This window comes from Chrysemys picta, chromosome 5 (assembly GCF_011386835.1).
Source record: "Chrysemys picta bellii isolate R12L10 chromosome 5, ASM1138683v2, whole genome shotgun sequence".
Lineage (NCBI taxonomy): Eukaryota > Metazoa > Chordata > Testudines > Emydidae > Chrysemys > Chrysemys picta.
The window spans coordinates 76,338,114-76,361,697 of NC_088795.1; the positions used below are offsets into that span (position 1 = coordinate 76,338,114).

The 23,584-nt window shown below is 39.5% G+C and overlaps 1 long non-coding RNA gene across 1 annotated transcript in view; it reads left to right on the forward strand.

Moving 5' to 3' along the window:
• Nucleotides 1-23,584, forward strand: part of LOC135983687 (uncharacterized) — a 161,842-nt gene that overhangs the window by 43,495 nt on the left and 94,763 nt on the right. The gene's annotated exons all lie outside the window — the stretch shown is intronic.

Sequence of the window (23,584 nt, forward strand, 5' to 3'; positions counted from 1 at the left end):
CTTTACCCATCCTGTAAATGACCTGTGCTTTTTGCCTGACACAGCATAAGACAATTGGGGAAGCTTTCAGCATCCCGAGTACCCTAGGTCATTTTTGGCCCTGACAAGATCTATGAAATATATGTAATCAGGGAACAGCAGGGCAATGGCAGAATGGCACTTCTTCCAGGACCTTTACAAGGTTTCCACACATTTTGCACCTCAGCCTTCTGTCAGTTCTTCAGGAAGACTGCAGTGATGCATGTGCTCAGATGCAGAAAGTCTGAAGGTGCAGCTGTGTTTCTTTTGAATGTTTGACATGTGAAAGTAAGCTCTTCCTTTCTCATACTCACAGTGGGTGTGCTTTGTTCTTTAAAATAAATGTTGTCCAGTTTACAGAATGAGATTTTTTTTCATAAACTAGCTGTGAGGCCTGACTTGATCCTGCCAAAAGCCCCATTTTCAAATGCTCTCCCATTGCTAGATATGGTGGAGTGATGGCTCTCATCATAGGTCTCCTCTGTTGGAGAGAAGGGGGCTATAAAAGGGAAGGTATTCAAGAAAAATCCCTTTCTCATAGCCAAAAAATGGTTAGTGTCTGATTAATAGTGCTTCATCCTGCAAATGCTCTATGTGGGAGTCTACAAATTCCAGTATATTTTGTTCAGTCTTTCACTTGTACAACATGGTTGGCTTTAATACTGTGGGCTTTTATACATAGATTGATTTATCTCCACATATCAAGAAGAATACTTACAAAAAGTTTAGATCGCCAATAAATAAGGGAGGTGAGGATAAACATGATAAAATGTTATATTGCTTTCTATATAGTACCCAAAGTCCTAATTTGCATGGATTTTAATCCAGAGAATATAATACTTTGCACAAAGAGCATATGGTGACATCCATCCAAGAATCTCATACCACTTTAAAAAGTGGTTAAATATGATCACGCCCCCCTCCCCCATTTTACAGAGGGATGAAGTAGTACACAGAAGGACTTGCCCAAGGAAACACAACGAGCCCAAGTGAGAGGTTAGGGGACTTGGGTTCTCCCAATATTTGTAGAAGAATGCTTCATCCATCTGCCTTGAAGAGTTCCAAGGGTTGTGGAAAAAGAAACAAAATATTGCTGGTGTTTTGCTATGCTGTACTGTATACATGATTTAAATTGGTATGCAACATGTGCTTGTAAATGTTTAGGGCAGTATTTTAAGCTTGCAACAAAAATAATAAAATCTTGACTTACTGCATGCTGCCTCAGGTCACCACAAATTTAGCTGAATTAGCCTAGCCAGGACAGTACTATGGGGTAAGGGAGATGAAAGTGATCAGATATCCTCTACCTATGTGCTACCGTACTAGTTGCCAATCTTGTTTCTATTCCAGAATGTCCCCCATTCTGCCTCCCACCAAATCCTGTTTCTCATTTAACAGGATCAGATGGGGAGTGTGGTTGCATTACCACATCACCATGCAGGCTGGTGATACAAAAACAGAGTCAGGCTACCGTTCCTATGGAAAAGAGAGAGTAGAGATTTTTGTTTTACTTTTTTTCCTTTTAAAGATCTTGTCATCAAAACTTCTTGGTTCTGGATGTGTTGGGATTAACTGTATTTTGTATTAGCCTTTTGCACTAGGAAATTCTGGTACCAAAGAACATTTTTCTTTTTCCATAGATGCCAGACAAGATATGCTGGTGGGAGAAGGATTATTTATTTGAAAATATTTAAATGATCACCTGTTGAGTCATGGCAATTAACAGACTGCCATAACATCGTATCTTTTAAAACTGCCTGCTTATCAATGAGTAATCTGTGTATTAGATGTGTGCTCTCCAATAGATGGCATTGCTGAAACTACAATTTTACATGACCTGCTATGCTATATTAACACACAGAGCAAGAGCTTGTTATTCTTTATATAATTAAGGATTACTTGCTAATGAAATGCTACCAGAAGTCTAGTAGCTTAGGAAAGGAGGGTGAGTGGGGGGATGGAATTTATGCACAAGTCAGAGAAAATGACAGGATAAGGGAATTGGCTCTGGGTGCTAACACAAGTATAAGGTAAAAATCTAGCAGTTCCAGAAACGTATTAAAATATGAGAAGATGCTATTTTAGGAGCATTTGGTCAGAAATGGTTTCTACAAAAAAGCCGAGGAGGACATGGTATAGAACAAAGTGTGATGAACAGAGACACAGAAGATGGAGGTCCATCAGGCAGTGCAAGTCAGGCAGACAAAATTGACAAGGAGAAGTCACTAAAGCTGTTACAAGATAAGAGTTAAAGTGGTAATTAAGTGAACAAAGAGAAATGTGGTAGCCATAAGAGAGAGAGAGCTGACAAAAAAAGAGCAGCAGGCTGGGAATTTTATCTCTTGATTCTGCGTAAAGGGGGGAGTTAAGACACAGATAGTCTATTGCTAATGTCTCTCTTTTGGAAATGTCGAAATGAACCATTTCAACATTTTAAAAATGAAACATTTTGATTTTTTCAGGCTATGTTCACAAGGAGATTTAGGCACTATGGGAGGAAGAAAAGGGTGGTGGTGGTGCTCATCTTATACACACAGCCCAGTGGTTAAGGCATTTACTTGGAATGTGGGAGACTATATTTTGGAGAAAGGACTAGAACCCAGGTCTTCCTTCTCCCCCCGTGAGTGCCCTAACCATCAGGCTATTGGGTATTCTGGGGTAGGCTCTCTTAATCTCTCCTTCCACTTAATCTCTGTTTCACTTAGTGTATAAAACTTAAATAGTCACTTGACCAGTGAGAAGTACTCTCTAACCTCGTGATTATTGCACTCTCCTGGTAGACCTGAGTTCTAGGAGTTGCTTCAATAAATGTCACTAGGTGAGTGTTTTAACCACTGGGCTATTTGTGGTATACCACTACCAGTGCTTCCATTTTCTGTGGATCTAGCCTTTCACTCCCTTTGCTTTTATTAAAAAACCCAAAACAAAATATTTTGTTCAACCTGCAACAAAACTTTTCCAACTTTTTTGATTTGCTGACAATTCCCCCCCCAAAAAAATCAATTTCAAAATCTTTCCCCCCCAGAACTGCCACTGGAAAAAAAAATCTGTGTGTTTTTTCCCCGCACAGCTCTATAAATTACTCCAGGGGCCCAGGACAGGGAGATCACAAAGCCATCTTAGCATCACCCTACACCAGGTGCTATGAGTTTTATGCCGTGCCTCTAACCTCATGTATTGGCTGCTGCAGATACAAGTTCTTACAAGTTCTGCTCAGATGAATTTTGAAAATGTAACTTCTGTAATAAAGTCTAAAAGTCCTAGGTGCTGAACTAGGGATGCTGCCGCACCCCCTTGGCTTGAAGTGGTTTCTGTTCTATACAGGATTTACAGTTTGGTTCAGTGGCTTTTAGCATTCCCATTATATAAATTGTTCCAGCAGCCCTGTTAAAAGTTAGCTTTATACAGTCTTTCAGATTACTGGTGACTTTAATTCCAAGTTAGTTAATGTTTTTTTTTCCCCTTCAGGTCACCCAAAAAGACAAGTAAGCTGTGGTCCTGTATTATTTGGGGCCTAACTCTTAGCAGGAGCACCTTTGATTTTGCACATTTAATTTATATCTGGAAGTTAAACAAAATTAGTTTAGCTTAGAAATTGGGTCTGAGAACCTCAGGCCTACTCAAATAGAGAGGTTCATCACTCACCTATCATGTGATTTGTCTGTTCCTTGCCAGGGTCTTCAAATCAGATATAAAATTATTTATTATGATTTGTTCTACAAGATTCTGTAGTCAAGGGGGGAAATGTAAAGGGGAGAATTCATCCTTGCCATGTTTCTCCAGTTAGGTGTATTTCCTCCGAGTTCTGTCTGCAGATATTGCATGACCTTTTCCCAGTACATCAGCACATTCAGTGGCTATACATGCATCCGTCCTTTTCCTTATCTTTGTGGGTTTTTTTTTTCCCCCTGCCAGCTGATGTCTACCATCCGGTTTGGCACAGAGCCTGTTTCAGTTTCTTTGTGAAGGTCCAGCTTTGAGCAGCACACATCCCCTGATAGATCTCTTCCTCATCTTCAAAGTGTCTCATTGTCTATCAAAAGTGCTTGCTTGTAAGAATGTTAGTACATCAGTAGTCCAAAAGCTCTCTGCAGCTGAATTCTGCATGCCTTTCAGTAAAATGTGGCGTATAGACTTTGTCTCTGATCCATTAAAAAAAAATTAACCAACTGACCAAAACAAGGAATCAGATTCAAACAATATAACTTAATTGACTAAAGAAAGAGATCTTGGAGTCATTGTGGACAGTTCTCTGAAAAAATCAGCTCCATGTGAAGCAGCAATCAAAAAAGCTAACAATGTTGGGAATCCTTAGGAAAGGGATAGATAAAAGACAGTAAATATCATAATGTCCCTATATAAATCCATGGTATGCCCACAGCTTGAATACTTCATGCAATTCTCATCTCCCCATCTCAAAAAAGATGTATTAGAATTGGAAAAGGAACGGTGAAAGGCAACAGAAATGATTAAGGGTTTAGAATAGCTTCTGTATAAAGACAGATTAAAAAGACTGGGGCTGTTCAGCTTGGAAAAGAGATGACTAAGGGGGAATAAGATAGAGGTTTATAAAATCATGAATGGTGTGGGGAAAGTGAATAAGGAAATGTTATTTACTCCTTCACATAACACAAGAACCAGAGGTCACTCAATGAAATTAATAGGCAGCAGGTTTAAAGCAAACAGTGCTCAGTTATCCTGTGGATCTCATTGCTGGAGATGTAACCTCATGCTCTGAGTGTCTCTAGCCATTGATTGTTGGGAGTGGATGACAGGTGATCGATCACTTGATAATTGCCCTCTTCTGTTCATTCCTGATGAAGCACTTTGCATTGGCCATTGTTGAAAGACAGGATACTCGGCTAGATTGACCATACTGGGTCAGACCAATCAATGGTGGTTCTTGCGACTGCAATGCAGTTGTGCTGGCTTATACCAAGACTGACTTTGGCCTGTTGGTGGAAGTGAACAATAGTTCAATTTATAATGGAATGTAGGCCCAACAATGGAAGAGTTGCTTCAGTGACTTCAGTTGGATCAAGATTTAGTATGGTGCATGTGGTTCCCTGGTATTATTTTCATTCTGTATTTGGGAGCAACTTTGGGTTGTAGAGGCTATGGGTGTGGCAGGAAGCTTGTACAATCTCCTCTTTTTCTGCTGCCAGTCATTTACTTTTCAAAGGCACTAAATGTTAAAACAAAAATTATTGCATATCTATAAGCACTTCCTTTGATAAAGTATACAAGTGTCATTTGAAACAAAGTGAACTCTATGATTGATTAGAATAGAACATTCCACTGGAGTATGTTTGAGTCAAGGCCACTGTTTTTTACATCCCAGCTGGGGTAACTACAGTTTTAGCTAACTTTCCTGTAACAAATGATGATTCCCAAGATGGCCCAACAGAAGAGAACTGGTGTGACCAAGACTAAAAGGGGCATATCCTGCTACTGACTCTACAAAGAACTCTCTCACCATTGCAGATATAAGTAAATCGATACTTTTGAAGAGACTGGTTATCTACTTTTAAAGTACATGTTGATGATTACATGATTACTCTTTTGTCATCAAGATGCAACAGCAAGTGCCCTGTCACTCTAATTTATACATTTCCTTACATTTTAAAATAAACACCAAAGAGGTAATGAATACACAATATAACCACTTTTCAGTACCATTCTAATATTAAATAGAATATATGTAGATCATCAGAATTTTAACAATACTGGAAAATTTAAGATAAAAATGTAGATTGAACAGATCTAAAAATATAGAAACTGTTACAATTCTTCATTTCCTGTACCAAAATCTAAAGTCCTTGAAAATAGATATTTCTATTCAAGAATATGAGCTGCAGGAACAATAAAAATGTGTATACAAATTAAGGACCATCCTTGGTCAGCACATAAAGTGAATATAGTTTAGTCCATTGGCAAAATACATAAGATCCAAGTCTCCTCTAATTTGTAAATCAGGAGAAATTCTATTAGTCATTGGAGTTATATCTGGTATAAAACTGGTGAGTATAAAATCAGGCCATAGTGTTTTGTGATGTGGTGTGTACCCTACACAGGCAACCAAAGGGTTAAGGGTGAGAGGCCAGTTATACTACCTGGTTGCATCTACTGGGTCGGACAGCCTTAATTAAAGATGAAGGTCAGCTGAGGAAGAAGCTAGGTGATGACTATAAAGAAAGGAAGCACAGATTAGGAGGAGGCTGCAGATGGCACTCCACAAGGGAGCATCATCAGCCCTAACTTATTCAACATAATGGCAAATAACCTCCCGAAAAGGATGAGTGAAGGCATGGACATTTCCTTTTTTTTTTTTTTTTCCCTCTCAGATGACTGTGCCATATGGGCTAAAGTCAGAAACCAGGAAATAGCTGAGAAGCGAATTAATGAAGCACTTAGGAAAAAATGGGGAAACATGGGGTTTCTAATTTTCAGTTCTCAAAACTGAAGGAACGATATTCACTAAAAGGAAAACTAAAACAGACTGTTACCTGTCTCTATATGGACAGCAAATATTCTAAATCTATAACCAACTACATATTCCTGGGTGTGACATTTGTTAGCAAGCTAACATGGAAGGATCACATTGAAAATATTGTAAATGAATGTGAAGGTAAAATCAGTCTACTTAAAAGTATTTACAGAACCAGCCGGGATGCAGATAACAGAGCATTAATAAGAACAGTTTTTGAGTATGGATGCCAAGCATTTATTTCAGGACCAAAAATTAAACACTAGAAGCTAGACCCATAGTGCAAACCAGGGCCGGCTCCAGCATTTCTGCCGCCCCAAGCAAAAAAAAAAAAAAAAAGCCGCGATCGGCGGCGGCAGTTCAGCGGCAGGTCCTTCGCTCCTAGAGGGAGTGAGGGACCTGCCGCCCCCGAATTGCCACAGGTGCCGCCCCTCTCCTTTGGTTGCCCCAAGCACCTGCTTGTTAAGCTGGTGCCTGGAGCCGGCCCTGGTGCAAACCTTATTCATTGCATGTGGTGCCTTCATCATGACCCCTTTGTGTATAATGCATATAGCTGCTGGTGAAATGCCTGTAGCATTAAGAATTAAATTATTGGACTTTACCTTCTAGGCAAAAGTAATAGGAAACAGGGAAGATGGAAACACTAAACAAATATGTGGAGAATGCTGGAAAGTCAATGGACAACATAGAGGGTGGGGAAGCCAAAAATATCTTCTGTTAATAGGATTAAAATATGGACAAAGGAACGGAGAAAAGAAATTAGCATAAATATCCTTGGAAAATGCATTATAGGTGGAAAATCTTTCTCCCTGCCCCACAGCCAATATAAATGCAGAACTACATACTGAAATTAAAACTGGAAAGGAACAGCTAAATGTTTTAAATATAAGCAAGCAATATGTATGTGATAAGTAGGGAAAACATTTCCAAATATTATAGATGGCTATAAAGATGAGACAACTGGAAGAGTGGGAACAGCATTCAGCGTCCAACTCTTGGAATAAAGAAACTCATTAGATTATCAACTTTTGTAGCCAATATGGCAAACTAACTCGCAGGAATAATGTTGACGTATTGGATATTGGATATGTGACCTGCCTCCATTGTCATCTTGTCAGATTCACGATCAATACTACAGGCACTCAAAATGGGAATTCAGATAGCAGACATGATACAATTAATGAAATATTGTTACTAACAGAATTGGTACAGATGGGAGTAAACATTGAAATAACATGGATCCCAGTGCACGTTGGGGTAACAGGAAACAAGGTGGCATACATAGTAACAAAAAAAGTTATAGAGGTCCCTCTAAGTGAACAGGACTTTAAAAACCTCATTAAAATGAACCCAGGGGGGAATAGCACGAAGCCCTAGAATTGAAAATGATATCCTGCAAGAAACTGAGAGAGAGTAAAGAAGCTCTACTCTGAATACTTGCTGGACACTCCCTCTGTGGCTTAAACAGTAACTTGGCTTTTATTAATAAACAGAAAGACTGGCTGTGTGAGACCTGCAAGGTCAAAGAAACAGTTGATCATATCCTCTAGGAGTGTAACACTGATGAGGGATTTTATGTGACAAACTCAGGCACCTAAAAGTGACAAAGTTTACATTAAAATACCGAGTATGAACAACAGGAAAATGAGGCACCATTAAGAAAGCAATATTATAATTTTAAAAAATACTGGGAAAAGAGAGAGACTATAACTATATATAATTAAATCCAACAGTTGGTGGTTATAGACTCAGAATGTGAGTCTACTATGCCATAAAATATAAGGAGAAGGTTGCAGGAAAAGAACTCTGTTATTTTTCTGTGAGTAGTGGAAAGGACAGGAGAGAGATGGAGCAGTCACTGGGGGAGACAGGCTTTGGTGTTGAGCCCTGATAATAGGGCATGATCCGGTCTTCCAAAGAGAGAGAGTGTCTTGGGGGGCATTCAGCTGAAGAACAGAGAAGGATGAAAAGTCAAGCCCGAAGAGGGCAGAATGGGTTTTTGTTTGTACTTTTAATTTGGGGGTTTTGTTGGGGGATTCTAGCAGAGAGCCGTGGGTGTGCTGGCTCTGAGACAAAGGTGAATGTAGGGAGGTGTGGAGAGAAGGCCTGAAAAGAGGCTACCATGGGAAAAAGTTCAGGCAGGCAGAATCAGGAGTCTGGGGACAGACCTTGCTGCTGGTTATAGGTTTCCTGGACTGCAACCCAGTGTAGTGCGAGGGTCTGGGTTCTCCTTCCAGCCACTGGGGAATTGGCAGAAGGCCTCTGAGAAGAGGATAAAGACAACTGAAAACCCTGAAGGAAAGATGTGGGCACTTGAGTCTGGGTCACAGACCTTTTGTAAAGGCATTGGACTCTTTCTATTGGTGTGTCTGTCCATCTGGAAGGGCTGGAACTAAAATGTGACCTGGGCTGAGTCACAAGAAGTGAGACTGCCAGCAGGGTGTACTAGGCAGGAAAGAGCTGCTACGAGAAGCCTGGCCATCGGGGGGTGCCAGTGGTGAATCTATTCTTCTACATGCCTAAACTTGTATACTACAACCTCAATGCCAACCATTTTCCATCTGTAACACCATTTATTTTCATGTGTAAAAAGGCCAGCCATATTAAAGTCATTGCCTTGATCTCCTTTATACAAGGACACTGAAGAAAATGTAATTTAAAACCATAAGGCAAAAATGCCAATGGACAGATAAGCAGAGAAAGTTAGGTAGAGAGAAATATTCTGATAAAAAACAAAAATTATAGATTATGTTCAAACAAAACGAAATAGTAAATCATGCATCTTGAGAACTAGAGACATTTTACACACACTACTTATGCTTGGAACAAGGAGTGAAGAAAATAAAATGCATGCATTGGTGATGTGCTCTGTACAACACATTTCTGTAACTATTGAGGTATTTCAGGAATAAATAAGCTGAGATGCAGCTGAGAACAAAAAAGGAGAAACATTTCCCCAGCAAGTTTTGTGCAGTGCTTTCAAAGAATAGCTAGTTTGCCTGAGACAGTGGGCTCCTTGGCCATCTCATTGGTCAGCTGGTAGAAACATTTTGCTAGATTGGGGCCAGAGAGCTGAGCAACCCATCAAAATATAATATCCCGCTTGAGACATTTGGAATCCTTGAACTGAGAGGAAGAAAGATCTAGCTAATAATTTTTTTCCCCTTAAATTTCTTATGAGAGCTCAATCCTCTCCTCCAGATAGCAAACTTTTTTTTCTTTTACTGGTGCTGTAATTGTAACATTCAAATCCTCTTGTGATAGGAAGCAGTTGTTATAGTTTGAAGGTTATGGAATTTAGGTAAAATAGTACTAATATATACAATAGTATAAAATCACTCAGTTGAGTGACAAAAATACTAAACCTGTTTAAGGCAGTGTGTGCTGCTTTTGGTTTTCTTGCTTCTATCTTGTATTTTGCCAAATATAGGTGAATTAATTCACCATTTTTATGCAAATATGAGCAATGACAATTAGTGTTTTGAGATTTAATTCTATAAAATTGTGATTTGCTTAGATTTTTTTCTCTCCAGGATGTTTTTGATTATTTATCTACACAATGTTATGAACTATTTATATATTTTTAACATTTTATCTCTTATGAATTAATGTAATGAGTACAAAATGTGAAATAAATTAAAAAAGTACCTGCCATGTGTCTGTATAAAAACGTACTTGAATCCCCAATATATTGAAATTACAGACAATATTAGTGTACCATGTTTGTCACAATGAGAAAAGTGTCACAATTTAAATGTGAGTGGATATTTTCCATCTCTCTGCTTTTGCCAATCAGCAATCTGTAACAAAGAAAGTTTTGGAATAAGTGACAATTCTAATGATTTTAAATGGAATAGTCATTGAAAAGACAGCTTTATCACCCCTACCTACCCACCCCCCCTACTGGAATAGAAAATACTATATGTTCAGTTTTTAATGAGCACAATAGATTGTCAAATATATAACTCAGTGAAGATGATAGTTGCTTTAGACAATTTCCCCACATTTTTTCAATGTTTGCATTTTGGTAGTCAAGGAGCTTTATTTAACAAGTCACAGTGTATAGCACTAGTCGAAAAAGACATTCTTTTTCAAGTTCTACGTAGTACACATACTACAGTAGAGTTTTTATATACATGTAAATGTACAAGCTGCAACTCTACTACAAAGAAAGACTCCACCTAATCCTATTTGGTTAAGAGCAACATGCAGGATATTCCCATTTCTTTAGTTTTTGATGTGCAGACAAACACGTTCTCCTCACGGAAATATAGTGTGCTCTATATTGGTAATTGATCTAAATGGATATTAAACTGTATGAATGCATTAACTGAAACACAAATTCCAATTTAATTTTGTTTTTAATATAGATCCCTCCCCCCACCCCACACACATGCACCCTTCCCAGCTTCTTCTTGGGCATTTCTCTTTCTCAAGAATTAGTGTTCTAGATGCTGGAATACAAAGGGACTTTATAATTTCAGGAACAGAATTCTAGTCACAACCACTGAGTTTATGAAATCTGGAAAATGATTTATTTTAATGGTTTCTTAGCTCTTTTTCTATGAAAATTAACAAACTCTAAGAATACAGTGGCAGTTATAAGAATGGGAATTAACAATTGACTTAATTCACAGAATGCAGAATTGTTTCATCCCTTTAACCACAACCGTCTAAATGTTTCAGTTTATATACTGTGTACTTTTATAATTGAATTTAGTGCCCCTTTTCTATCTTCTGAACTGGAGATTGACCTACCTTCCTTCTAAATCAAATAGCTCATCTTCCCCAAATGGTATCTCTTTCCTGATGTCCCCTGGCATCAAAGAATAAGTATAGAAAAAAATTATACCATGAAGCACAGCAGTGAGTCACAAAATGTAAATCATGGCGTAAATAAATATTTTAGGGTAACCCCACTCCAGCACATCTTTGTTGCAACTGATTTAACATCAGACATGGCTCCTACGTTCTTTTTTGCTTTAAACCAGATGCCAATAGGATTACTGTGTAATCCTTTAAATCACAATACACCTGTATGGATGTTACTGTATTATCCAATTCAAAGGACCTTTTTTATTTCCGATGACACTGATTTTAATTTGTCAAAAAAAATTCTTAAGTAGCTCCTTCAAGTTGGATATAGGATTCAGCCTCTCACTTCAGTTTAACCATGAAAATAGGGGACAAGCGGAGCATCAGCTGATTCTAAACAGTAAAATACTGGAGAAAATACCGTAGAGCAATGGTGGAGACAGTAGGGTTTGTTTGATTTGCGTTGTCATGTTGGACATTGTATTAGCCAATATACTTACGGGTTGTGAGCCAAGTGATGCCTTTTGCATCCGATTCCAAAAAAAAACCCAGCAGGAGTCTCAGCTGATGAAAGCCCTAAAGGAGTTGTTGTTTCTGTCTATTTAGTAGACATAATGGATGACTGACTGCAAAGCTGAAGCACGTCAGAATGTACTTGCCATTTAGTTCAATGTATCTTATGCGTGAGATGAAATAAGATTGTGATATATTTTGTACAAGTGATCTGACAATTTGATTCTCCGATCAACTTTTTCATGCTTCCAACCCTCTCAAAGAATCTTATGCACAACAGTGGTTGTAAAGCCCGTCTTTGTATTTTGCAGTGAAGCAATAAGAGATTAAATCGGTATCATCCATTTCTTCTCTCTGAAGCGCTAGCCATGAAATCACATGTTTTGGAAGCATAATATGAATGTTGCATATTTCGGGCTTGTTTTTGCTGTCAGTATGTAAAATAAAACTTGTACTGAATTTAATGGGAATTTTGACTGTGTTAAGACTGAGGTTAGATCCTTTTAGGTTTCAAATTTGTGTTTTGAGTATAGTAAGTTAGAGAAGTCTTCCCAGGCTGCTCCCTGTGCATAGAAGGCACAAAGACAAGGATGTGAGAAGATGATGAATGGGCTGAAGAGATTGTTGGTGTTGGGGGGGAGCCAAAGAAGATGGACTGATGAAATAGGGAAAGGGAATTGTGAATATCAGAGTGAACAGTGAGATTCATTACATTGTGCAGTTCTAGGGTATGTGTGTAACACTATAGAAGGGAAGTGAAAAATGATTGCTTCTCAAGCAAGTGGTGGAAGCTCCTTTTACAAACTAGCCTGGGCAAAATACTGGCACATGTACCATACAAAACAATCCTGCACTAACATAAAAATTGTCATCTTGGATCAGACCTATGGTCCATCATACCCAGTATCTTGTCTTTGACTATGTCAATAGATCCTTCAGAGGAAGGTGCAAAAACTCTCCTAATCCCTAGCAGTTAGAGATGTGACGTTGTGCAGTCTATATGGTTTTATAAAAACTTGATAATAAGTCAATATAATCTAACTGAGATAGTTTTAGAGAAAATACGGTAATAAGTGAATGTAACGTAACTGGGATATGCTTCATGCAAAAGGTCTCTTGTAAGGTATCATTACAAATCTTATAATCTACTGAGTATGATCATCTGATTTGTATAAATGTACCACTCTTGTATCTAAAACTAGAAATATAAAATGTAACTCTGAGGGCCTATTGTAATTGTGTAAAGTGTGGACTATTAATGATGGTTTGGAATCTTGATGACTCCCATTGTCTGCAGATGGCTGTATTTACCTGTGAGCCTTCCTGTATATGTGTGTGTGCTGGCAAGTGAGTAATGAAGTCTTGCAGTGACATGTGATCATGTCACCTGAACTGGAATCCATCTTTAAGCTGGTGCTTTTCCAGTGGGGGGGGGGGTGGAAACCCAGAGAAACAAAGAGTTCCCGCATTATGCAAAAGATATATAAAGGGAGGAAGAGAACAGAGAGGAGCCATCATGAAGAATCCCCTAGCTACCACCTGAGCTGCAACAAGAGCTGTACCAGGGGAAAGAATTGTGCCCAGGCCTGGAAGGTGTCCAGTCTGAGAAAAACTTACTGAAGCATCTCTGAGGGTGAGATTATCTGTATTCAGTTTGATTAGGCATAGATTTGCGCATTTTATTTCATTTTGCTTGGTGACTTACTTTGTTCTGTCTGTTACTACTTTGAACCACTTAAATCCTACTGTCTGTATTTAATAAAATCACTTTCTATTTAGTAATTTACTCAGAGTATGTATTAATACCTGAGGGAGCAAACAACTGTGCATATCTCTCTATCAGTGTTATAGAGGGCGAACAATTTATGAGTTTGCCGACTGGTTGGATTACAGAAACCTCCTTGGGAGCTGCCACCCGATGTGCAAAAGACTACCCCTGCTTCTGTTTTCCCTGCCAGCTCAGGACTCCAGCACCCTGTCTTGCTGAGCCAGACACTCCCGTCTGGCTCCAGGGTCTGAATCTCCTGTTCCAAAGCTGCAAGTTTACCTGGAAACAGCTCACAGAAGTTTGCTTGTCTTTAGCACTTAGATGCCCAACTCCCAGTGGGATCTAAACCCAGATAAATCCGTTTTACCCTGCATAAAGCTTATGCAGGGCAAACTCATAAATTGTCATCAAGAGTCATCAAGATTCCAAACCATCATTAATAGTCCACACTTTACACAATTACAATAGGCCCTCAGAGTTACATTTTATGTTTCTAGTTTTAGATACAAGAGTGGTACATTTATACAAATCAGATGATCATACTCAGTAGATTATAAGCTTTGTAATGATACCTTACAAGAGACCTTTTGCATAAAGCATATCCCAGTTACGTTATATTCACTTATTACCGTATTTTCTCTAAAACTATCTCAGTTACATTATATTGATTTATTATCAAGTTTTTATAAAACCATATAGACTGCACAACGTCACAAGAGATTTGTCATAAATTTTGAAGCATGAGGCTTAATATCTCTTCTAGAATGTGTTAACATGAACTGTTGTAACTTTGGCTATTCTGTATCCCTTTTTGAACTTTGCTAAGTTTTTGGCCTCAAAGACATCCTGTGGCAATGAGTTCCACGTTTGAAAATTTCCCGACCTACTTTCCTATCCAGTTCATTTTATATGTGTTCACCATGTTTCCCATGTCTTTTTCATCTATAATCTCTTATTCTGTGGTAAAACAGAGGTCATTTCTTGTTTCCCTTCTAAAATATTACACAAACATTTATATCATCTCAGGGATAGAACACTTTTTTTTTGCTTTTTGAACTTAAATTAAAAAACACGGCGAATTAGGAGAATAACTAACTTGGTTCCATCAGGAGAAGATGACAGAACTGCTCAGATTTGTCAGCTGCTTCTGGTTTTCTGAAATGCTACAAGAATTGGCTGCTTCCTTAGTGGAGGCATCTGACTCTACTTCTCTGTCAACTTGGTCTTCAACTCTTCTTTGCCAGGCCCTCAATGGCTCTCTGTGTCTGCAAATTTGGAGGTGAATATTTCATCCCCTCCCAGGGCAAGAGAGAAGGAAAAATTAAATCCAAAGTTATTGGAGATGCAGAGCTTGCAAGTCCACTAGAGAGACAGTTGTTCTCTAATGAATGTGTGCCCAACATGGGATCTGCTTGGGTGGAGTGAAGTTCATCAGAATACAAATGAGCAGTACAGGCCTAACAAGTGGTGGGAAGTTGGTGCAGGAAGGGAAGTACAGAAGTGTTGTGAGGGTTGGGCGTGCAATGGGCTTGGAAGGCATGGCTAAATCCCAGGGGTTAGGACAAGTGGGCAGAAGAGTCAAAGGAAAGCTCTTCTGCCAGCTGTGCTCCCCTGTGCTGCTCCTTAGCCCTTTTGTGAACTTGAATTTATCCAAAACTCATTCAGGCTTCATCCAGGCCTCTCCATCAATGCATTTTGCCATCCCTCTCCAGTTCTGTCACTTGTTAAATCTCAGAAACTCACTCCCAGTCAGATGGACTTCACCCTGTCTGTCAAAATGGGGGTCCTCTCAAGGAAACCTCATGAGGTTCATCAGAAGAAGCAGCTGCCCTTGGAACTGAGCTTCAAGCTCCACATCTCTGGCAACTTTGAAGTATTCCTTGCTACCTGTCATGGTTCCTTGGGCCAGCACATGGTGGGAATGGCCATTGAGGGCAGCTGGGGGATACCAAAGGTTAAGTTGTCAGAGACATGGAGCTTGCAGCTGGGCTATGGAGGCATCAGCTCCTTCTATGGGGATATGAATGTTGTCTTAACTGGTATTTTCCTGGATTTTTATTGTTGTACTGATAGAAATGCAATTTAGCAGTCTTAACTAAAAGTTAATGATGTTTTTCTGTGGTATATTTTAGACTGCAATATTCAATGCCTGGTCTTCACTAGCTGGGAGTTCAATTTCTGAGGTCAAAGAAACTCTACTTCAGTTATAGACCCTAACAAAATAAATACAAAAATAAAAAAACTTTGCTTCAAGCACTTTCTTTCAATCATCCCAGGCACATTTCTTTGATGTTTTAATGACCATTTCCTTCTTAGTTCACTTTTAGTTGTTAGTACATGAAGGAGCTGTCATTTGGGAAGCATCTGTCTGTCTGTCATAGATCAGAGCATACCAATGTACAGTTGTCTGGATTGGATATCAGTTTAACAAGATTGTGTTGGAACATTAATAAAGTCAAGAAAGCTTAAGGTATCATTTTGGTTTTTTGCTATCTAATGACAAAATCTGGCCCCAGATGGTAACTTGAATACTAATAGGGCATCAAAATGATGCCCTGGAGTGTCACTGAAATGTTTAAGCATGCTCAAAAGAGTTTCAAGATCTCTGTTCCTCTCTAGCTGATATCACTAGTTTGGAAAAAAAATTACTACAAATAGAAGCCTAAACATTGACTTGTGATTTGAGCTTTACTTTAAATATTTAAACATTGTGAACAAAATTACCATGGCTCGTCTAGACTGTTGTAAATTTTGACATCGAAAATACCCGAAATCATTGGGGGAAAAACACTTTCAGGTCAGGACATACAGTAGTACACTATATGTTCAAGGGTCCTTATTTCCAAGAAGAAATGCAAACCATTCAATATACTATAGGAAAGAACACCATGGAAAGCATCTTCAAAAGACCACAGGTCAATCTATTTGAACTGCTCTCACAAAAAGATTAGTACCTTTGAATATGCAGTTAGTGGAAAAACTACCTCCCTGCAGTGGAACTGCCATGTTGTTTTCCATCATTCTTCAGAAGAACCTGCCACAAAGGTAAATATTTCTGAGGATGATGGGCTAAATTCTGTCCTGATTTACATCCTGTGTAATTCTGTTTGAAGTCAGTGGGATTAGACAGAGTGAATTGCAGCTGCTCAGCTCCTCTAAAGATCTCGCTAAATGTTGTTGTTGTTGTTTTAAGGATATGGAATGAATACATATGATTCATTCTCTACAGTTGACATGTTCTAACTGCATATTATTGAAAATACAAAACTAGTTGTACTACATTGGGGAGGCTTGGCAGAATTTTTGTTTATAATTTTTGACTGATAATATAGATGTTTATTTTAAAGCTCTTTTTTAGATTTTTATCCCTTTAAATGTTTAGTTATGGGAAACTATGGGGGGAGTGTCAGATAATTAGTTAATGACTGTAGACCGAGAGATTTAAAAAGTCAAAGCTTTATAAACCAATTGTCGACATCTCTTGTCAAAATATACAATTTAAATATCCTTAAATCAACAAATAATTCCTGTTTTTACTATTCATTCACTAGTCCATTTGTAACAAGCCTAATTCAAAAGTCTAAATCACTGGATTGTGGATGTAATAAGTACTCAAGCAGCCTTTTTATTACTTTGCCTGTCTATGAATTTTCTTTTCGTCAGTTTGTGTGTATGTGTGCATGGTAAAATTGACATTTACTGATTAAAAATCTAATCCTTCCAAGCCTAATTATGAAGAATGTCTAACTTAGGGCTTTGGTGGCAATGACTAACTCTGATATTGTGTTTAATGAAGTCACCGGAACCCTTTGATGGAATATGTCTTTGTTTATTATGGCTAATTATCCATTATTACTAGAAATAGATCTATCAGATTACAGTGAACTAAAGTCTAGAGAATTCTGACCCTTAATAGTCTAAAAAGAGTAGAGTGGGGTGTCAGTCTTGTTCTGTGTTGAGGGATGCATCAAATTTGTATTTGTGGTCTCTGAGTGACAGATTTGCACAAAGATCAAAGATAGAATTTGCCTTCTATGTAGTAATTAAATGTATAGGTGCCAAATTGTGGATCAGCCCTATACAGTCTACAGGGGCATGAAGGAGAGTAAGACACCTCTCCCCACTCTGTGCAGACATTGCTGGAGAGCAGGATCTTTGTACCTAGTATCCCCATATCCTCCTCTTCCCCACCATGTATATGGACAGAGAATGGGCAGATAAGGGTGGGAAATGGATGGAGCCTTTGTTTAACCTTCCCCAATGGGCTGGTTATCACAGGTGAGAAGGTGCATAATTATGAAAATATAGTTTTCTACTACTGATCAGGGACAGTAGCGAGATATGTGCTGTGCCTTACTCAAAGGGACAGTCTTGATCTAGCTCTTAGTTATCATTATTTGTTCCTACCTTTATTGTTAAATTCAGCATCACATAGTGAGAAAATATATTCACCTGTAACACCACTGCTGTTTCTGATCTTTGTTATATTTCATTCCCCATCCTCCAGTCTCCGCTTTTCCCTAATCCCTTTACATTTTCCTGCTTGTAATGCCTAATTCCTATCTCCTATTTCTCTTAAAAAAAAATTTTGGCTGTAGTTTCTTGGGGACTAAAGGTGGCTCTTCTTCATCCCCATCATAGTTCCTGATGATATAATACAGAATTTAGCCTTCAGTCTTCAAAGTAACATGCAGAACATCATTAAGATTCTTACTCGGGCAGCATACAAAGCACAGTCACCATCTTGTTTCTATACATCAGATTTCACCTTGGTATGATATAATAATTCCAAAGTCAAGCGACTTGGGAGTAAGTCATTCATCCATCTTGTTGCAATTTCTAGAGTGTGTTTAGTGAAATGTTGTCCTTCCCCAATCCACAGTGCTTTCCCACACAATGCTGTATGTGTCCTCTTACTCTTTGTTTTGGCTATGGTCATGGCAGAGAAATTAAGCTAGGAATATTGCCAAATATGTTGTTTTATATGGATATAAAATATTTGTATTACCTCTGGCTCACATTTCTTGGGATATGAGAGTGATAATCTTTGTCTCTTGAGGTTGTAGATGAAATTAATCTTGACTGCAAAGCTTCATAAAGCTGTGCAATAGACTTCTGGACAAAATATCCAAGGAAGAACATGGTGGTATGAATCTGGTCCAGCCACAGAGATTTTCAAAGGTTCCTTGGAAACCACAGAATGATTACATGACAGTGGATGTTGTCAATCTATAATATTTAGTTCATGCCTGGGGAACTGAATGACTCTCTGTATTTAGTTTTGAAGGCTACAATTTCATGTTGGCCTATTGACCAAGAAAAGTAGTATATGAGGCTCTGGTTTTATGATTTTAAGAGGTCTGAGGGAGGTCTATACCATTTCTAGTGTAAAGAGATGTGCAAAACATTTGGGTTTTGATTAGCAACTTTTTTGCTTTCCTTTTTGCTATGAAATTCATTCCCCAAGTTTTCAAAATAAATAAATCTTAGTGTAATATATTTGCTCAATACATTTGGATGTAATTTAATTCTGGAATGAATTTAATGCAATTGTATTTACATATAAATAAAAGATCTTTTCTTAGGGTTTGGACAGTGTAGTGATCTGGCATGATCAATAATATAGCAGAGGAGAGGAAGGCAAACAGATGTGTAACCCAATGTACAAAAGAAATTAAAAGGAAGACCCCAGGCATTCAAGAGGTGGGGGACATGCCCACTAGCCTTTTCAGAGAGGGAGGCAAGAGGAGATAGCTACTGAGAAGGGAAAAAAACTTAACATCCAAGCTGGGCAAGGAGCAAAATGACTGTGTGCTCTTTTACCAGCCATGAGGATGGCACAGATTTCAAAATGTTCTCAAATGTGCTTAACTAGCCAGTTGAAAGGAGTAAAATGAAACTACTTAATATTTTCCAGCTCTGCAAGTGATAGTCTTGGAATTTGCGTCTGAGATCAGCTATGAAGGGCCAGATTATGGCTTTACTTTATACACCCATGCAGGAGAATAAGAGGAAGCAAGACTCTTACTCCTATGCTACTGCAATCTTTCATCATTTGCCTTATGTCCTCTTAGTCTGGTATGATAATCTTCAGACCTCTGCCTCTTCCTCCCCGTCTCCCTTCAGAGCAGTTGGAAGTGTTTTCCCATTGCTTATTAAGGAAGAGTGTGGAAGTACCAATACGTGTTCTACTTTAAATCCCCTTTGCTCCAGTAAGTTTAAAAATCAATTGGAATTGAGGGAAGTATTTTTCCTCTGTTTTTAAGTGAATTGGGCCTGAGTATAGAAGATTTTTGCAATTAAATTTTTTTAATCAATAGCAAAAAATTACATAAAATATTCAAGGCCATTTTGACTTTGTTAGTGATTACAATATTTTCAGAGGCCTTGAACAACTGCTTCCAATGACGTTAATGGAAGTTGAGGACTCAATACCTTTTGAAAATCAAGTTGGTAGCATCTGTAGTGAAGACCAGCCACTGATTTCACTATTCTCATACCAATTTTATCACCCATTAGATAAAAATGAACTACTATTTAATTGCTTAGGCTGACATGTTTATTTTTTATTCCGTTTTTTCTCTCTGACAGTGCAGTGTAACTGTTACAAAGAAAATCTGAGTCAATGCATTTTTAAAATCTGTTTTAAAACATCTGCATGTGGTGACAGAACACAGTACTTTGAAAAAGTAATCTTGGACACTGGGTGGCCCCTTGTAGTTATAAAATATCTATGCTTGTTTGCAATTCACTTCATGCTGACTAATGAACAACTCTGAACACAAAGCAGTACATTTTTCTGACCTCTCATTTTCATAAGGCCTTCGATCAATGTTGGGATGCTGCTTTAGCTACCATTTATATCCAAATTCATGGCTTACCTCTCCCACTCTTCTATGTACTTAATTCCTTCGAATTTTATATCAGTTACTTATATCCTTTACAACTTTTAATTTGTGTTTTTTAAAGTAAAAATTTTCTAATGCCTGTCAATTTTGAGTTGATATCTATGAAATTAATTGGTGGTTAAGTAATAGAGGTATTAATTGAGGAAGCATTCACCCTTGAATAAATCGTAATAGGTGATCTTACATTCAGAATTAATTTCACTTACGTTATAGTTGTAAATAAAATATAGATTAAAGTAAAATTGCCATGCAGAATAGGTTTGTTTTGTTATAAATATTTTTATATTCATAATACACAAGTATATCAAAAGTACTTCCACTCTGAAAGGTACATTGTTTTTGTCAAGTCACAGGCATCAAATGTTCTTCAGAATTATTCGTGTAATTACTTAATGGAACAAATTCCCAAGAGAGACTTGCATGCTAAACTGCCACTATAGGCTGCTGAGCCCAACATTTAGGGTATGTCTATATTTAAACGGCTACAGCGGCACAGTTTTAGCCAGGGAAGGCTCTGGCTTTCTGGCCGCCCCAAACAAAAAAAAAACCCGCGGTGGCCAGAACAGCAAAGCAAAAAAAAAAAAAAAACCTGCGGCGCGGCCGGAGCCAGGGTGCAGGGGGACTCCCTGCCCTGCAGATGTGTCCTGGCTAGAAGGGGGAGGGGGACGGAGAGGGGGGAGAGAGAGAAGGGGGGCAGCCAGGGCTTCAGCGGGGCGCTGCCACGCGGCCCCTCCTGCCATGCCCCCTGCCGGGAGGTCTCTGCACCACTCCGGTCGGCTGGGAGGGAAGGATGTGGGCTGCCCTGCCGGGCTTGCTGCAGGGCGTTCCCGTCCTCCACGCCGCTGCTCCCTACAGGGTGGCCGGAGCGGAACAACAACAAGAACAACAACAAAAAGCGGCCAGGCCGCCTAGGATTGGGCAGAATGCCTCCTCCTACAAGCTGCCGCCCCAAGCACCAGCTTGCTCAGCTGGTGCCTGGAGCTGGCCCTGGTTGCAGCGCTTCAGTGTAGACACCACTGCCATTTACAAAACACCTCCAGAGTAGATTTACCCACTCCAAATTGATTCTCAACTGACCAGTAGCTGTCTAGCTTTGCAAGCTTCCAGAGGGCTATCGCCACTCGCTTGTGAACTGTGAGGGCTGCTCTCATCTTGGTATTCTTGTGCTTCAGGGCAGGGGAAAGCAAGTTACAAAGTTCCATGAAAGTGTCCTTATGCATGCGAAAGTTTCGCAGCCACTGGGAATCATCCCAGACCTGCAACACTATGCAGTCCCACCAGTCTATGCTTGTTTCCTGGGACCAGAATCGACATTCCACAACATGAACCTGCCCCATTATCACCATGATGTCCAAATTGCCACGGCCCGTGCTTTGAGAGAAGTCTGTGTCCATATCCTCATCACTATTGTGATCGCGCTGTCGTTGCCTCCTTGTCTGCTTTTGCAGGTTCTGCACTTACTGCAGGATAATGCAGGAGGTGTTTGCTGCTGTTGTGAGCATTGTAGTGAGCAGAGCGGGCTCCATGCTTGCCGTGGTATGGCATCTGCAGGAGAGCAGAGTTGCAGCGGAAGTGGTCGATGACGACAGATGCCACGAGAATAGATATACTGAATGATGAGAGGACCTGCGAGGTGGATTCATGGCACCAGGAGAGCAGAGTTGCAGCAGAAGCGGTGGATGACGATGGTTTGCATACCTACTGAACCATCTGCTGCCAGCAGCACCCAGGACACAACAGCAGCGGTGATGGTGAGCTGAGCTGAGCGGGCTCCATGCTTGCCGTGGTATGGCATCTGCACGGAAAAAAGGCGCGGAACGATTGTCTGCTGTTGCTTTCATGGAGGGAGGGGCGACTGATGACATATACCCCAACCCCCTCCGCGACAATGTTTTGCCCCATCAGGCATTGGGAGCTTAACCCAGAATTCCAATGGGCGGTGGAGACCGTGGGAACTGTGGGATAGCTACCCACAATGCACCACTCCGTGAGTTGATGCTAGCCACTGTATTGAGGACGCACTCCGCCGACCTACTCGCTTTCTAAAGATCGACTTCTATAAATTCAACCTAATTTCTTAGTATAGACATACCCTTAGATGCTTCCAAGCTCTTATGGGCTTTGCTTGCTCTTAGTGCAATATATCTAATGCCCCCTTGGGATTGGCAGGCTTGTTGGTTTCCCCGTTGCTGTGGCTTGAGATCGCTACTTGTACAGTTAATCCTCCTGTGTTACTGGGGCATTGCTGTTCCTGCCTATGCCTGATGCCCTTTTGGGAAGAAATGCTTGTTACTGCTGCATTACCTAACAACCAGCACTAACGGGTGGCTGCAGGAGCCAAGCCCGGGAGAGCTGTGCAAGTGTTTGGCTCCTATCAGCAGCAGTTAGCACTAGCAGGTGAGGTCTCTCTCCAGTAACCCATCAGATAGGTAAGAGTTGGGCTTTTAGATAGGCCAATTATGTATGTATTTAGTATCACTGGGCCTCTAATTGACCAGAGGTGTGGTTGACAATACAAGATGGCTGCTGAACGGGAGCCAGACAGGAATTTGGCTCCAGGAGTGAAGTAAAACGTCAGTTGGCCAAAAAGAAGTGGGTTTCCTCTTAAAAGATGCAAACAAAAATAGGTACACTGTGTTATAAAGGAAATGTTACAAGTTTTGAAATATTGTATCCCCTGATATAGGAGTTGTAGGAAATTGAGCTCAAGGTATTAGAAACAGCTGCTTATCAACAAACTGTATTTACTAGTATGAACAAATGTAATGACCATCATCTTGGTAATCAGTGGAAAGTGAACCAGAAGGCCTCCAGAGCTAAATCATGAACCTTTATAATTTGAACTAGGACTCAAGGACTACAATCCCTAAGTGTGAGCTGTAGTAGCCACATCCTCCTGAGATCAAGCACAAAGGAGGATATGTAATGTATATTGAATAGTGGGTTACTCAAATATCTTGTAAATGTTTATGGGCCTAATTACACTGAATATTCACTGTGTATTTAAATAGATAGCCACAAAATCAGCCTTTTTCACTTGCTCTCCTATTCCATGAGCACTAGAGTATTGGGTTC